Source organism: Bubalus kerabau, chromosome 12 (genome assembly GCF_029407905.1).
Source record: "Bubalus kerabau isolate K-KA32 ecotype Philippines breed swamp buffalo chromosome 12, PCC_UOA_SB_1v2, whole genome shotgun sequence".
Lineage (NCBI taxonomy): Eukaryota > Metazoa > Chordata > Mammalia > Artiodactyla > Bovidae > Bubalus > Bubalus kerabau.
In genome coordinates, this window is record NC_073635.1 from 85,087,377 (window position 1) to 85,102,018 (window position 14,642).

The 14,642-nt window shown below is 35.3% G+C and overlaps 1 long non-coding RNA gene across 1 annotated transcript in view; it reads right to left on the minus strand.

The window, feature by feature from the left end:
• Positions 1–1,896: 1,896 nt before the first annotated feature.
• LOC129624746 (uncharacterized) overlaps positions 1,897–14,642 on the minus strand; it is a 69,974-nt gene continuing 57,228 nt past the window's right edge. The window contains exons 2-3 of the long non-coding RNA XR_008701134.1: positions 12,167–12,264; positions 1,897–3,337 (exon numbers count right to left, since the gene is read on the minus strand). This is a non-coding gene — a long non-coding RNA (uncharacterized LOC129624746). The remainder of the gene's footprint in view (positions 3,338–12,166; positions 12,265–14,642) is intronic.

Here is a 14,642-nt window from a genome sequence, read left to right on the forward strand (position 1 = left end):
TTCAGCTCATCGTGACTGACACACACGAGTAAGTTTGTGAATATTTTTTAATATAATTTGGATGTCATTTGTTTAGTTTTCTTAAATTTGCATTCTCCTTATTATTATTAGTTATGTCTACCAAAATGATTATATCATTTAAAGTGTTTAATTAAAACATAAAATACTGATAAGAACAATAATTTAAAACTACTCCTCATTAAATAGTAAAAGTAATAAGGTAACTTCACTGTGAGAAATGTGAATTTGAATAGGGTGAGATAAATTCAGTACTTGACTGTGATGATTCTATTTAACTTTCTGGAAAATTAAATCTCAAATATAAAGCATGATGGTAATATGTGAAAAGTATTATTGGTCCAGTGATTCCGAGTACAATGTGTGTTATAAAATTTTGTCAAACAGAAAGAATCCATTGCAGCATTCATTTTCCTAAAAAAGAATCAATTAAAATTTTCAAGAATAAGTTAAAAATAATATTTCTCATACAAAACTAATTTTATCTTTTAAGGAAGAGAAGAGAACATAGTTACAAAGGCATTATTGGGAGTCAAAGTTGTAACAATTTTTTTTTGACTGAACTAAACTGAATTTATTTTTTAATTAATTTATTTAAATTGGAGGCTAACTACTTTACAATATTGTGGTGGTTTTTGCCATACATTAAAAGGCACAAGTCACAATATTTCTGAGAAGTTAATGATAAATAAATAGCATTTGAAATTAGAAAAAAAGGCTCTTAGCAAGATTTTTTAATCAAGGTACAATGTTAGATATAACGTGTAGTTATGCCTATGAAAAATGAACTGCTATTCTCTTTCATGTTAGCAGATATTTTACTTTAAAGTCAAATAAAATAATATATGCTAAGGATATTAATGTAGTCTTGATATGTGCAGAACGTTTTAAGGAGGAAACAATAACTACTTGCACTAAAGTCTTTCTGTTGTTTTGTTATCAGTGTTATCATGAGTTATGATTTAGCTAATTGACTAACACAACTGACAAAGATAATTTTTTATAAAAGATGACATCTCTTGCATTGGTATAATAACTATTCTTTTAACTAAAATACACTTTAGATGTTTTACTTTATTATTTTCAAATTATTACATATGTATAATTCACTAAAGGGCAATAAATATCAAATTTTAAGAAACACTGACAAATCTTCTGTAAAATTTACTGATTTGTTTTTTCACATTAAATTATATTAAAATCAAGTATGCTTTTCTGTTTCTAAAGAAGGTAATAGACATCATCAAAGCATTCAAAATGTCATATGTCAAGGAATTATGCCTCTCTTCAATTTGTTTGTTAGGAACCTATGCTGGTTTTGCCAACTGCTTTATAATTGAAACTGGTCTTAACTGTTAATTTGAGCATATCAAAATTCCTAAAACTTTCATCATAAAACTTCCGTGACTTCTCATTCACTAATTAATTAAACTTGAACTGAATCTGATACTCGTAATAAAGCCCTCAAGTCTCTATCCCAGACTTTCCTTTTAAGCCTTCTCTGCCATTCATTCATATGAGTGTAACTCTAATCTAGGTTTGGTTTTGTTTTCAAGAACATATCTGTCATTTCCTCTTAGTCTTTTGCATCATTTCCTCCAACTAGAATTTTTTTTTTCTTCTCTTAGTTTTCATTATTATACTCAGAATTTAGAAGTCACATTAAATATTTTCTTATTATCATCAAAGCATCTTTTCTTCTTTTCCTGAATCCTAATAAGATGTATTTGTATATCCTTTGAATTGTTTCTGATCCTGTGTTTGGTATCTATCAATTGTGCATTTGCATTGGAGAACACGGTCAGCATTATATTCATTTCTCCACTCTCTGACTCTTATCCATCCATGGTACCTAGCATAGTATCCTGATTATGACCAATGCTCCCTATAGATGTAGAAAAAAATGATGAATAAATACTGCAATTTAAAATGCTTTTGATTTTTTTAAGAAGTCTGCTAATAGAATTCTCAGAAGAGATCTAAATGACAATTCCAAAATATTATACTAGATTTAATATCCTTCAAAAATCATTTTTAAGGAGAAAAAATATATTTATCAAAAATGGCATTAGAACTCTAGAATATATGGAAAATACAACAGTTTCATCCTCTAACATAAAATATCAAAAGAAAATTCCAAAAGGATGGGATATTAAATGAATAAATGGATAATAAAAATATTAGGATGCATAAAAATTTACAGTTTACAATTTTAACATTCTAAAATAAAAAATATAGTTTGCATACAAAAATCATAATCAAGGTTAAAAGACCAAATTTTTTAAAAATGCATTTATTGTATAAAATAAATATGACAAATTATTATAGCTCTAGTATGAAAAAGTCTTATTAAGCTTTTTTAAAGGGATGGATAACCAATATCAAAGTAAAATTAATATCATATAAAAAGATATTTAACCCTACTAGTAATCAAATAACTAAGGAAAGCAATTTTTAAATTAAAAATCTAATTGTCTCTTAGCTCAGCAAATATCTAAAAATTCTATAAAGCATAGAATTAGTAAGCATTTGAAGAAATGAGTCTGAAATCTTCCATCATTTAACACAATAAATTACGCACTATTGAAAAATACAGCAACTCATCACAAATTTGGAGAGCTCTGTTGCTATATAAATCAAACTGTAGTTGAGTAAAGCAATGACCAACCAAGTTCTACTTTGAGGAGTTTCTTTTATTGAGACAATGGCACAGTGTGGAAATACACATGCCAAATGCTGCTCACCGCAATGGTTTCAAAGCAATGGCTAACTATAAACATCCCGGGAATTCAACGAAACAAAATGGTTAAAGAATGATATCTTCAGACCGTGGCGACTTAGCATGGTTTTAGGTTGTCAAAGGTGAAAGAAATTCTCTGAAAGAATAACTACAAACTGAATAGAGCTTAAAATAGTTCACTCGAAAATTAAGGTCGCAAATATGTGTGGAACTAGAAGGGAATTAGAAGGAGCAAGCTATTACTGCGTATTTACTAAGTTCCAGGAGCTTTCTTCTGACTATTTGTTCTTCAGAGACGGTTAGGAGGGTAAATTGTCAAGGATTCAGAACTACGAGAGAGCAGGGCTATGTTTTAAATGCAACATCTCTTGATTCCAAATCACATGCTTTCTGTACCACACCGCGGAGTTCAGGCTTGTCCTCTGAGATGCCCATTTCTGTGTGTGACCCACGTATTGAATAGGATGAATAGTGATGATGCTCCAGGACATCCATTCCAGGCTCTATAAAACTGGCTGCCTTTGAATATTCCTTTTCCTTATGATTTCGGAGTCCCATCGATTAGCAACATAAACATGTCTACAAAAATAAAACAGCATTCAGATGAACTTACGGTATTTTATTATAAGAAACACAACATATACACTGAAATTTAAGTTCAGATCACTGGTGTTGGCAATTTACAAATATACCTGCATCGTGGTACTTAAATATTTTTCTTTTTATCTCAGTTATACCTTCTCTGAAAATAGAAGCTTAAAATTGCCCTAAAGTACTTCTTCCACTTGAATACTTCGGGTGTTTTCTCACTCTTCCTAAAACAGTTATTTAAGAACAAATTTCACATGTGCTATTCATTTTCCAAAATGCCTTTTTTCCTTGGGACGTGATGCATTGGTAACTGTGCAAGAGACCTGAAGAGAATAAGTTAGTTCCAGAATTAATATTATGTCAATGAACTAATTATGTTTTCCGTTGGCATCATTCATGTCCTTGCATTAGAAGAATGCATATATTCATAGGCACAAACTTACATTTAAAATTCCTCACCACTCAAGTGAAAAGCACACACACACAATTCTTTCTGGCTTCTGAAGTATTGAAAAATGTCAGAGTGGCTTTCATATAAAACCTTTCAAAGACAAGGTCAGTAAAAGCGCATATAAAATCTGTTAGCTCCCATCAAAGTCCAATGCTTGACCAAAGGGTCCAAACTTGTGGCATCCTGTGTAGAAACTATTGTTTTCCTTTTCAGCTTACTTTCAGTAAATATATTTATGGTCCTTTGTTCTATTTGTGCCTAATGATGCCAAAGTATAGTGGACACTGAAAAAAACTCCAGGTCGTGAACTTTGGAATATAATGGGTCATTATTCCAGTAGCAAAAATAAGGGAGGAAAAGCCACATTGCTAAAATCCGAGAAGATCCCACCTTTGTACTACAAAGAGGATGCAAGGATAAGATGAGGAAAAGTTGAGAGTCAACTGAATTCAGAAGTCACCTACCGGACACACCATTATTACACCCCTGTTATCTGTCATGTGCCAGTCACCGTGCTAAGCTCAGAGAAAGTTCCAGAATGAAAAAGGAAGGGGAGGAGGAGGAGGTGGGGAGGAAGGGATGATGGTAAAGGAGGACGAGGAGCCGGGGGAGGAGGAGGGCAGGATAGGGAGGAGGATCTGCTGGGAATGCTTCAGTCGCAGTTTGAGCTTTCCTTGCAGCACTTCATGAGACTGCCACAACACGCTGAAGGATTAATGTGGCAATCTCAGGGACACACATTTTTAGTAAATTTGGGTTTTCAGAAAATCTAGCAGAATTGGTATTTGGGGCAGAGTCTGTAACTTCCTTTACAAAAATAGCAACCACATAAGTGTGGCTGCCTGAGTGGGCTTGTTCTGAGGAAAAGAAAAGCCAAATAAGTTAAAAAAATCAGAATAAAATTGTTTTCAGCCCTCTGATTAGAACTTGGAGGAAGAAAAAAACTCAATGTTGTTCCCAGTCATTCTACTCATCAACCTGCTGTGGCAGAGATGGTGAAAAACAGTTTTGATGAGAGGGGAAATGGAAGTGGTCAAGAGTGTATGGACCTAGAGATGATCATACTAAGCGAAGTTAGACAAATACAAGTATATGATATCACTGATACAGTGAATTTAACAAAATGACACAAATGAACACAGTAAGAAAACAAAAATAAATTCACAAGACATAGAAAATAAACTTGTGTTACCAAAGGGGAAAAGGAGGGGAGGAGGAATAGACTGAGAATTTGGGATTGACATATACTCACAACTATACATAAAATATATGGGGAGCTCCCTAGAGCCTCAGACAGCAAAGAATCTGCCCACAATGGAGGAGACCTGGGTTCGATCCCTGGGTCAGGAAGATCCCCTGGAGAAAGAAATGTCAGACTACTCCAGTACTCTCGCTTGGGAAATCCCATAGACAGAGGAGCCTGCTGTGGGCTACAGTCCATGGAGTTGCACAGAGTCAAACACTGCTGAGCGATTAACACCTTCATATATAAAATAGGTAAGCGACAAGGACCTACTATTTACTACAAGGAACTATACTCTATATCTTGTAGTAACCTGTGAGGGAAAAGACTGAAAAAGAACAGATACAGGTACATAACTGAATCACTTTGTTCTATATCTGAAACTAATACATTGTAAATCGACTACACTTCAATTAAAAAAATTGTTTGTTTAAATATATATATATAGTGTGTGTGTGTGTGTGTGTGTGTGTGTGAATGTGTGACTTTGTCCATTTTCCTGTAACTCTGCAGCTGTGGTTTTCAAAGTGTGGTTTGGAACTCCTGGGAAATTCCCAAAACTATCCAAGGGGTCTGTAGGATAAAGCTATTTTCATGCTAAAGCTAAGACACCCTTGCTGTGTTTACTATGGGGCTGTGATTAGTGATGGTGCCTTACAGGAGTAGGGAAACTGGTGTCACCTGTACTAAACACGAACTTTAAAAAAAAATTAATGTATTTATTTTAATTGGAGGCTAATTACTTTATAATATTATAGTAGTTTTTGCCATACATTGACATGAATCAGCCATGGGTGTACACGTGTCCCCCATCCTGAAACCTCCTCCCTCCTCCCTCCCCATCCCATCCCTCAGGGTCATCCCAGTGCACCAGCCCTGAGCGCCCTGTCTCATGCATCGAACCTGGACTGGTGATCTATTCACATATGGTAATATACATGTTTCAATGCTATTCTCTCAAATCATTCCACCCTCGCCTTCTCCCACAGAGTCCAAAAGTCTGTTGTTTATATCTGTGTCTCTTTTGCTGTCTCACATATAGGGTGGTTGTAACCATCTTCCTAAATTCCACATATATACGTTAATATACTCTATTGGTGTTTTTCTTTCTGACTTAACTCTGTATAAAAGGCTCCAGTTTCATCCACCTCATTAGAACTGATTCAAATGCATTATTTTTAATAGCTGAGTAATATTCCATTGTGTATATGCACCACAGCTTGCTCATCCATTCGTGTGCTGATGGACATCTAGGTTGCTTCCATGTCCTGGCTATTGTAAACAGTGAACACATCCTTTCTGTTATCCCTCTTGGTCCCAGGAAAAACCAAAGTGTCAGTTCACATAAGACCAAGTAAATACAAGTTCACATAAGACCAAGTAAATACAAGTTCTTAACGTCATTAACCTTGAGGCTTATGTACATTTAAAAAAATATATTACTTAGGAATATGTGGGAAAATGTAAAGTATCTGAAAGCCTTTGGGCTGCATACATGTGTGGAGTGAAAAGCCCCCAAAATGTCTGTTACCCGTGCCCTGGGTCACCCTTTCTCTTTTTATGGAACATCGCTTTTACTTGAAACGACCACTGAGAGAAAACTAAGATTGTTCACAGTTGGGTATTTGGCAGACTTCCTAAAAAATGAAGGAAGTCCGTCTGTCACTTGGGGAGAGCAAGTCACAGCAGGTGTTACCAACGGTAAAAGTAAAACTTTCAAGGGATAATCAGAATCTTAGGAAATGTCTGTATATCATCATAAGCTTTACAGCTTTCCAATACTTAAAAGCTCTTCTTTAAGTATTGGAGAAAGTGAATGTGATGTTTGTTTTGGATTAAATAGTAAATTGTATCCAAGTGTGGAAAAGTTTTAATATAAGCCAGTGAACCAATTTTCCAAATGACCAATGGGTGATGTTGTAAAACCATTATTGGGTAAAAGATTTCTTCCAAGTGCGAGATAGAACATTGGCTTTTCATATAAAGCAGTTGAAAATGCATTAATATGCTTTTAGATTACACATTAGATTGTTTTTTTTTTTACATTCTGTTTATCAGCCTTTGGTGTGATAACAAAAAATAATATCCTTAATTATCTGAAAGAGTTTCCAGCTACATATCTGTGTGAGACCAGATTTTTCTCCATATGCTTTAAAACAATGAATTGCCACATATTGAATGCAGAAGTGGATAGGAGAAAACAGGTTTTTAATATTAAGTCAGTTATTAAAGAGATTTACACAAATGTAAAACAATGCTATTCTTCTTGATTTTTTGGAAGATGGCATTATTTTTAAAGAATGTATATTATCTCATAATGCATTTTGAAATGCTATTTTAATGAAATAAAAATATTATTTAACTTTCTTCTGATTCTATGTGGTAAATACCGGTAGGTATAATTCAGGAAAGCAAGAGCTCTTTAAAGTCCTCAATATTTTGTTCAGATGTAGAGACCAAATAGCTTGAAAATAGCAGGTCTAAAGCAATCCTACAAAACAGAAGACAAAAATGTGTTTTTTCATATTCATATAATTAAAATATATGAATGTTATTTTAAAATGCTATTTATTTTTATTTTTTTGGAAATAAAAACTAAATTTATTTAAAGGTCCAAAAGTATCTTATAGTCATCAGTAAATAAAATTCTCCCCTGACTGGGAAAGGGGAGAACAGCTCCAGAGGGAGGGGATATGATTGATTTGAGTTGTTGGCAGAAACCAACACAACACTGCAAAACAAATATCCTCCAATCAAAAATAAAATAAAATTCTCCCCTGACTAAAATACCTGTTCTTAGAAAGCAGACTTTCATTAAAAACTTCTCTCAAAATCATTTGTTTTCTACTTTGTAACATGAAAGGAAATCCCATGCATATGTAATAACCAAATAATCTAATAGAAATGTATTTTCTTGAAATTGAAAGTGGAATCCAAAGCCACACTTCTAAATTTTATCACTTCTAACCTAGATAGCATATTCAAAAGCAGAGACATTACTTTGCCAACAAAGGTTCATCTAGTCAAGGCTATGGTTTTTCCTGTGGTCATGTATGGATGTGAGAGTTGGACTGTGAAGAAGGCTGAGTGCCGAAGAATTGATGCTTTTGAACTGTGGTGTTGGAGAAGACTCTTGAGAGTCCCTTGGACTGCAAGGAGATCCAACCAGTCCGTTCTGAAGGAGATCAGCCCTGGGATTTCTTTGGAAGGAATGATGCTAAAGCTGAAACTCCAGTACTTTGGCCACCTCATGCGAAGAATTGACTCATTGGAAAAGACTCTGATGCTGGGAGGGATTGGGGGCAAGAGGAGAAGGGGATGACAGAGGCTGAGATGGCTGGATGGCATCACTGACTCTATGGACGTGAGTCTGGGTGAACTCTGGGAGTTGGTGATGGACAGGGAGGCCTGGCGTGCTGCAATTCATGGGGTCACAAAGAGTCGGACACGACTGAGTGACTGATCTGATCTGAACCTAGTGGACATTTCTAACAAATGACCTGCAAATCCCCCAGACTCAGCATGTCCAAAAACGAACTGCCCTCTTGTCCCAGTATTACCTGCCCCTTCTTTCCCACCTTAGAAAGAGCTTTGTCATTTGCACATCGGAATTAGCCAGAAATCTACAAGTCCTTTTGAACTCTTCTTTCTACTCTCTCATTCATTCATTCACCAAAACCACTTAAATGTTTCAGGAACTGTACAGCAGTTCAGTTCAGTCGCTCAGTCACGTCAACTCTTTGCGATGCCATGAACTGCAGCATGCCAGGAATTTTACATACAATCCCTTATTTAGCATTTCAAGTGACTCTGTATGTAGGGCTTATTATCTCCATTTTATAGACGACAGTTTAGATAATTAATGCAAATTCTCAATAAGCAATAAAAAATTAACCTAGATTTGTCTGATTCCAAAGTCCAAGGTCTTTTATAAAATGCTATTTAGAAGACATTGCATGTGTGTGTTAGTTGCTCAGTTGTATTTGACTCCATGAGACCTCACGGACTGTAGCCCACCAGGTTCCTCCATCCCTGTGATTTCCCAGGCAAGAATACTGGAGTGAGTTGCCTTTCCCTTCTCCAGGGGATCTTCCCAACCCAGGGATTGAACCCTGGTCTCCCACACTGCAGGAGCATTCTTCACCTCCTGAGCCACCAGGGAAGCTCAAGAGTCCTGGAGTGGGTAGCCTATCCAATCTCCAGCAGATCTTCCTGACCCAGTAATCCAACCTGGGTCTTCTGCATTGCAGACAGATTCTTTACCAGCTGAGCTACCAGGGACAACATTAAGGGGAGATGAATAAACAAAGATTTGTTCATTCATTCAGTTGCCAAGTTGTGTCCAACTCTTTGCAACACCATGAACTGCAGCACACCAGGCTTTCCTGTCCTTCATTATCTCTCAGAATTTGTTCAAACTCTTGTCCATTGAGTCGGTGATGCCATCTCACCATCTCATACTCTGTCATCTTAAACATTAAGATACATTTACTCCTTCCTCTCATTGTGGTATCAGTGCCTACTGCCAGGATCTTTACAGAAGTAAGACTTCCTTCAAGCATCTCCTGAATGAAAAATAAAAGGCTTTATTAGCTCTTAAAATTTGCAATTGGCTATGAGTTCTTTCATAATTCTCATCATAAGTATTCCACGAAGACTTCCTAAATAATTGCACTTCCCCCCACTTTTTGTTTGAAATCTCTCTGGGCTTATGTTTATATTAAGCAACTGACCACTTCAAACATGGATTTCCATTACTCATTAGGTAACTTTACTTTTCTCTGCCTCTAACTATTTTTCAAATCTTGTTTCCAAAATCAGATTATAATAAACTCATTTAGGGAAGAGCTTGAAGGTTAACCTTACTTTGGACACCCCTCAGACCTTTCGGAGTGTTTTGTTTAGATGAGGCGAAGACCTCCATTTCAACTTTGTTTATAGACTACTTGGGCAACTTAAAATGATCTTTTTATGTAATATAGTGACAAAATATATACTACTACTGTCTGTAATTCAGTTTCAAATATTTCCGATTGTGCAGTTCCATATATTCACAGGTGGCTATTTGCAGTCATCTGCAATCTATGAATATTTGTTAATATTTGACGTACCCCAGTCGGTAGACTACAGTCAGAAAATTACAGCGCAGTTACCTGTTACTGTAAGTCTTCAGCTGTCTTTATCTTGATCAACACTAGCTGGCTTGATGATTAGCCATATGGATGTTAAAAGGACTTCAGTGGTTCTGGCACTGACTCGAAATATTGTCCAAGCATCACAGCCATCTTCCATGATCCGTGTGCTCTTCTGAGTCCCAAGTCTTGACCTTTTCAAGTGGAAATGTGGCTTTGGGATTCCATGAAGTCATTCAACAGAGACTCTGACTCCAATGAGGTTCGTTGAACCCTTGTTGTTGTTCCGTCGCTAAGTCATGTCTGACTCTTTGTGACCCTGTGAACTGCAGTGCATCAGGCTTGCCTGTCCTCCACTCTCTCCTTGCTTCTGCAATATTGCTGCAGCTGCCTCCTGTGAACCGGTCACCCGAGGTGGTGCCTTAGCATATGAAGAGCTGTACTAGGATTCCTAGAGATTACAATAAAGGCAGCGAAGCAAGGGATTCCTGCCTGCTGCTGCTGCTGCTAAGTCATTTCAGTCGTGTCGGACTCTGTGCGACCCCATAGACAGCAGCCCACCAGGCTCCGCCTTCCCCGGGATTCTCCAGGCAAGAACACTGGAGTGGGTTGCCATTTCCTTCTCCTTCCTAGGTGCTGGTTAACCCTCACATGTGTGACAGAATTTTGTCTGGAATTAGCTTGCTTGACAACTTACTTCCAGCTCTAGAGTTTGTGTGCTCAACACCCAGAACCTACACACAAAGTTTCTAACATCTGACAAAAAGAAAAGAATCGTTATCCAGGGTTAAACTAATTGAGGTCAGTGTGCAACACGATTTTCTTCCACATCAAATTTAAGGTTGCTTATTTGAGCACAAAAAAGAAAATGGAAAAGGAAATTATAGAGGAAAACCAGTATTTAGGAAAAAAAACAAGCAGTAATAGGGTAAAATTGAGAAAAAGATAATAATTCAAAATGCTCTAAGATGATTTATACTGTTGCATTACTTGTGGAAATAGACATTTTAAAAGATATTTTTGGTATGCTATTTACTCACCTTTATTTTTTAACTGAACTTTGTAAATAGAAAATATTTTATTTTATAACCCCAGGACATATTTCTTGGCATTTTACATGAGTATGCTGTTGCATAGGGCCAGGCAATCAAAACACAATCATATAACTGTGCATTTATAAGTAGTCTTTCTGCACATTATAATTTCCACATATATTACTGTGGGGATGAGTTAATTCAGAAGTGAAATAGACAGGCCAAATCACTTACAACTTTTTATGTATTATTGTAGAAATAACATCTAATTAACTTTACTTCATATTTAACCTGAAAAATGCTTTCCTTAGAAAGGTAGAGAATTGTTAGTTAGGTAATTATACATTTATATTCTGTGAAATCAGTAATTAAATGGTAACTAAAATGTACTTACATGTTTACACACCATAAAATTACAGTATTTTTAACATACAGTAATTAATTTATATTTAACATACACTTGTGTATGCTTGATTAAATGTCAATTAGGTGCCTATTTGTGAAGAATTAACCATTACCAATTTATGGAAATAGTAAGATAAAGCTAACCATTTTATTCCTTAAATTTTTTTTTATGCTGAGCTAAATGTCATCCTCGATTCATTTTCATTTTTACATTTTTCATTGTTTTTTAATATATATAAAAGCATTTAATCTAATTATATAATTCAGTATGCATGTTAATTTCAAGCACCTAAATAAAATAAAAAAATAAAAAGGCGAATTTTCTAACAAATAGAAATAATTTTGTTGAGAAGGATCAGAAAGCACACTTAAAAAAAAATCACATTGTTAGTTCTTTTTCTTGCATCTGTTGCTCCATTTATACTCTTATTATTTTCTCTATATTTTCTGATTACTTAATAATAAGTGAGCTTGACTATGTAGAAACATAAATATATTTTGCACAAAGCTCAAAAAATGTATTTTCATAAAACTTCATAGTTTTGGACTTACCTTATAGTCCAGTGGTTAAGACTCTGCTTCCAAGGCAGGGGGGCAGGGGTTCGGTCCCTGGTCGGAGAACTAAGATCCCATGTGTTGTAGGGTATAGCCTAAAAAAAATAATATAGTTAAAAAACTTAGTAATTTTCTTTTCACTATTTTTATAATAAACATCGTTCTTCAAATAACTATCACTTACTGATATGTGAATATGAGTAAACCTGAATAATTTAGCCTCTTTTTAATGATATACACATTAAAAGACTCATAAAAAAAGGCCAGAGACATAAGGAAACCCTTGATGGCATTTTGATTGTGAAATTGCTTCTCATTTGCCTTAGTACTAATTGGTCTCTAGCTAAGCCATTCCCGTTAAAAATTATATCCTTCTCCGTAGCAGTTTACAGCTATCAATTACCTATGACAATGACATTTTCATAGCAAAAATTCAGCATCTCGCATGTTTAGGAAAATTACACATTTCAAAATGGAGAACAGAATTCTTAGAACTTTTACAGACACATACACACACCACAGTGGATAATATAACATCTAAAACATACCATCAAAAAATAAATAAATAAATAAATAAAACATACCATCCACCTGTTTAAGGCTTTACAAATACAACCATCGTATTTGACCCTTTGATAGACATCAAACATATCATTTTTCTCTACTATGCCAGTCTAACACTGCCAGTATAATATAGGAAAACTGCTTGATGAGAGATGGCTTTGAGAGCACTCCACTATAGTGATAGCTATACAGATGTTCTCAAGTGTCTTGCAGGAAACGGTCAAGAAGCACCTAATGCTGAGTTTAAAAATGATCAACATTTCCTTTTACTGATTAAAAATGCTACCTTATTAGAGATTGTAATGTTCACTTTTAGCACATCTTAGACATACTGATGTGCTTCTTATATTCATGAAAATTAGGAAAAAATGACAAATCATATATGTCATACACTCAGTTATTGAGGCAATTTTTAGTACAAGTGTTAATTGATTTTAGTTAAAGTACAGAAATTGCTTGGATGAAAACAGTTTGGGGTAGAAGTCACAGATGAACCAAAATGAACAAAGTGATTGTACAAAGTGATCTGCTTTTGAGGGACCATCTCAGCTGTCCAAAGAGTAAAGAAGTCCAAGGGTCCATCGGGGATGTTCTTTACAGCAGGATGTTGTAGAGAAGCTGACTGATTATTGCCACTGATCCAAAGGGCGTCATGACAGAAACCCATGTCCAACCTGGACGACACCCTTGTGTATTTTCACAATGAGCTTTCATGGGTAATATAAGTAAACTGGAAGGATACTGACATGAAGCACCATCAGAAACAGGATTTTACCCTTTTTCTTTTACTCAATTCTCCAATTCTTCCAAAAGCATCGCATCAGAAAAGATGCTCATCAATCCTTATTTATCAAATTCTATGAATGACATAATGGGAAGAATTGCAGACACATGTGAAAATAATTGTATTGTTCTCTTCAGAAAGCATTTTCCAGTAGTTCTGATCAATTATCCCCCATTTATTCTTACTTCTGATTTATTCTTAGTCTCTTACCAAATGTTCCCATCTTCCAATATATGTAAATGCATGCATTTGCAAGAAGGCTTCTCAAAATTAAGATTCACACAGTGGTTATGGAAAAAAGCCATCTATGTTTTAACAAATTTTTGATGAAGGCTCTGACTCTTGACACCCTACAGTAACAAAATATGTCACAAAGTCATAGACTAAAATAATGTATGTAATCGTCAGAAAATCAAAACCCTTAGAGTCCAGTTGGGATGTAAAATATTCAAGAAGTGCACCTATAACACAACAGGAAACATTTTTTTTTGTTGTTGAAAAAGTAACATGTAAGAATTTGAGTAACATTTACTAAAAATCTTAATGTAGCTTCAGTGCTTCCTTAGAGAGTATATCAAGTTGGTATCCATATACCTATATGTCGATACCCATCCTTTACAAATATATTCATAAGCACTTCTTATACAAAAGAAATCTGAGTAGATATTTGTGACCTCTGTTTAACCACTTATTTTAAGACTAAAATTATAACCAAAGTTATTCAACTATTTTTAATGTCCATATATTTTCACTGGTGAACACCCCCCCCCCCAAAAGCTACATGTAACCATTAAAAGAAAATATCACAGCGCTTCCCTCGTGGTTCAGTGATAGAATCTACCTGCCAATGCAGGAGACATGGGTTCGATCCCTGGTCCAGAAAGATCCCACATGCTGTGGAGCAGCTAAGCCCGTACTTCACAACTGCTGGAGGCCAAGCACCCCTAGAGCCCATGTTCTGCAACAAAAGAAGCCATCACAATGGGAAGCCTGTGCTCTGCAACTGGAGAAGCAGGTCCTGCTTGCTGCAGCTAGAGAAAAGTCCTCACAGCAATGAAGACCCAGCACAGCCAAAAGTAGATAAAATTATTAAAATAAATAATTAAATTATTAAAATAAATAATT